Source organism: Poecilia formosa, unplaced genomic scaffold (assembly GCF_000485575.1).
Source record: "Poecilia formosa unplaced genomic scaffold, Poecilia_formosa-5.1.2 Scaffold10, whole genome shotgun sequence".
In the NCBI taxonomy this organism is placed as follows: Eukaryota; Metazoa; Chordata; class Actinopteri; order Cyprinodontiformes; family Poeciliidae; genus Poecilia; species Poecilia formosa.
This window is the reverse complement of record NW_006799949.1, coordinates 817,226-820,533: the sequence shown is the minus strand read 5'-3', so window position 1 is coordinate 820,533 and position 3,308 is coordinate 817,226. Positions and strand designations below refer to the sequence as shown.

General features: G+C 35.5%; 1 protein-coding gene across 1 annotated transcript in view; it reads right to left on the bottom strand.

Moving 5' to 3' along the window:
• LOC103129919 (N-acetyllactosaminide beta-1,3-N-acetylglucosaminyltransferase 3-like) overlaps positions 1-2,238 on the bottom strand; it is a 14,663-nt gene extending 12,425 nt beyond the window's left edge. Inside the window, exon 1 of the mRNA XM_007541153.2 lies at positions 2,130-2,238. The gene's annotated coding sequence lies outside the window, so the exon portion shown is untranslated. The remainder of the gene's footprint in view (positions 1-2,129) is intronic.
• Between the last annotated feature and the right edge of the window lie 1,070 nt (positions 2,239-3,308).

Here is a 3,308-nt window from a genome sequence, read left to right as displayed (position 1 = left end):
TATATATATATATATATAAACACATGGTTTTAATTTATCTGCTTTACTCCTAAGTCAGCTACAACAGGCATAAAGCATACAGCTGTGTTTTTCATGAAGGGATTCAATGTTAAACTGTTGTTTTAAATACAGATGCTATGTACCAGATACTAATATGTGATCACTTGATTTCTAAGCAAGTATATTCATCATCCTTCAAGGTTACCATGACCCTAAACTCTTATCGCTTGCCTCATTTCTCTTGTTTGTTCAAGTCACAAGCTCATCCATATATGTGCAGTTGAGCAAACTGCACACATAGGATGGTGCAGTTTGCTCAACATCAGGTCTTAGTTTTCTTTCCTTATTTGTAGGAATAAAACAACTTTTGTAACACTTTTTTCCACATTGGTAACAGATTGTATCTATCGTTTCATAAAAACCATCAAACAACAAGAGATAAAGCAAGAACAAATTGTGTGCACCTCTCCCAAGTTATTAAGTATCGTCTGAAGGGGAAATGGAAACTTAAACAGACAACTGTAAAACTAAAGCCAACAGAATAGCAAGCATATTTTCAGAGACTGTTAAATATATATGTGCTTCTGCTTTTTGGAGTCTTGCTAATTTATGTAATAACAAGACTTAAAAACATCTATGCCTGGATAAGATGCACGAGCTACAAATTAGAAAACTGTCAATTTTATTCCAACCACAATTGATTTATAAGTAGCTGATCATTAATAGAGTAATAAAGTAAAGTAATGCATTAGCGAAATGTCTTGCTTCAACCTTAACCATTTAACCATTTAACCATTTAACCATTTAATCTAATCTACAGATTAGATTAAATGTACTTTAAATTCCATCTAATGATTTGTCTTAGCTGGACTACAAAGTAATGGATCCGGTTCTGCATGGTAGACTCAGCTGTTGAGTGGAAGGATTTGGAATCAGCCATCTATCTTCCTGTCAGCATGGCAAAGTGATGGTTGTTAATTTGACAAAATTGCTACAGATTAAATAACCGTCATAAAAAAGCAATTGTGTGCACAAAGACAGAACAAATGCACACCATTTTTAAGTTTAAGTTGTCTGAGATGAGTCCTCAAAAAACTCTTTCTGGCAGCTCTTGACTACTAATTATCCCTTTAGGAGTTTTTTTCAACATGGTGTCTTCTGCTTTCAAAAAACCACAGGCAGAAAGTTAAAAAAAGGCCATAACTTGAAACAAAGCTTCCTTTTTCCTCCCATTGTTTGAACCCGTTCATGTTGACATGATGGAATACCACCTTATAAACAGAACCAAGTAGATAGTCACAAATTATGCATTTTTCTTAAGACATAATTTTTACCCCATACAGTCGGTGAAGTCTAAAATGAGGATACCAAATTCACCTCCAGCTCAGCAAATGTGGACATTCAAGTCGAGTACAGTGTTCGTATAATGAGTTTTTCAATCCAAATACATTTTAATCTTTTGTTCCTTGCTAATTATGAGGAGTAGTAACAAAAAAACCAAAGCAATACTTAATTATTATCCCATTTCTGATAATGTCAACGTTAAGGACAAATGAGCCAACATTTGTAAGTGAGGAAACGTCGGTGAATGAGTCATAGTAGTATCAAAAGAAAACTAACATTTGTGGGAACAAAACTGGGAAGCAAAATCCCAAAGTCGTTAAACAACTGTAGTTTTTATTTTTTCTATGTATTTATTTGCTCATTTGTTCTTTTTAGTCTCTTATCTATGAGTCACGAATATCAAAATGTGTTGAAACCTAATGTTTTTTCTTTTTTTTATGAAACTGTCTTGCCGTTAAAGTAGCGGGACTGCACGCGTCTGAAAGCGCTCGAGAGTTTCAATTACATTTGTATATTTAGCACATTGGAGCAGACACGTGCACCTATTTTAGAGACGCAGAGGATTGTGTGTCGAGGCTTTATTGAAGTAAAAAGGCATTCGAAGTAGTCAGGTTCCTAAATGAACTGGAAAATATAAAGTTTCAGGCAGTTGAAAAATTGGTCAAAAGTCATTTCCCCGTTATGGCTTAATATACGATGCGCAAACTCAGCCCGCTCTCCCAGCTCCCTCGATGATAAATGAGCCTTATTTATTTGAGGAAAAAAGTTTCAAAGTTTTTTTTTACCTGTTAATGCAGATCGTCGCTCTCCTCTCTTACTTGAGTCAAATCAGTCATAGCAATCGTTTACCAAGGCAGCCTTGCCATATTCTGGAGACGCGGGGCGGTGCCTGAGCTCCGTCTATTTGTCTGTCCCCCTATATCGGCTGTCAAACAGGAGCAGGATAAAATTAAACAGATGCATTCTGTTCCACTTATTTTTGCTAGAGCACTGTTTAAAATGGTCTATTTAAAAAAGTTGTATTTGGATTCATACAAAAATCAAATTAATTTAGCTCAAAATATTGGACAATCATCAGTTTAATTTCCGTAATTTAATTCTTGTCATCACATTTAGATTTATTACAGTCATGTCAGGCATAACATGCAGCTAATTAAAACACACATTTTTTCTTTCTTGGAAAATCTGAGTATTACATGAAACTGATTAAAATATATATATATTCAATATATAAATGTTACCTTTTGTCCATATTATGATCTGAATAATCTTTACAAAGACTGCTGGGCAAGTCGAGTCACTGTTAAAGAAGCAGGCTGTTCACAATGCTCAATGCAAGCATATTAATAGAAAGTTAGGTGGAAGGAAAAACTCTTGGATCAAATGAAACAGGGATAATCACAACCTTGACAGAATTGTGAAGCAAAGACTATTAGAGAGTTTGGTGATACTCCAGAAGGTGTGATCCGTGGCTGCTTCAAAAACCATCACACACAGATGTGTCCAGGACGTGTGCTACAACCATCGTGTTGATGTTTTAGGTCACACCTGACCTGGACTAAATACAACATGTACAAAAGAGTTGTCCAACATTATATTAAAAGATTATGTTTTCTTTTTGTTTTGTTTTTTTCATCTAATTTGGTTATTATGGTGTCAGAGTCTGTAGAAATGGTGCAGATGCACAGATCGCAAGACGGTTGAGGTTCAGTTTGACATTTCCACAGTTCCTCAAACCATTAATGATTAGAGTAACAATGTCTGCTGTTGTTGTCCCACTTTATTCTGCCCAAAGTCATGGCAGCCATCTATCAGGAAATGCATGTGTAGATACGGAGGTAGTTATTTGATATTCCAGCAGTATTTTGCATTTGCCATAAAAACCAGTATCGGAAGACACCGTGCTGGATTCACAACACCCAGCTTAATCCTCTCAAAACATCTAGTGAGTGTTGTCAAGACGA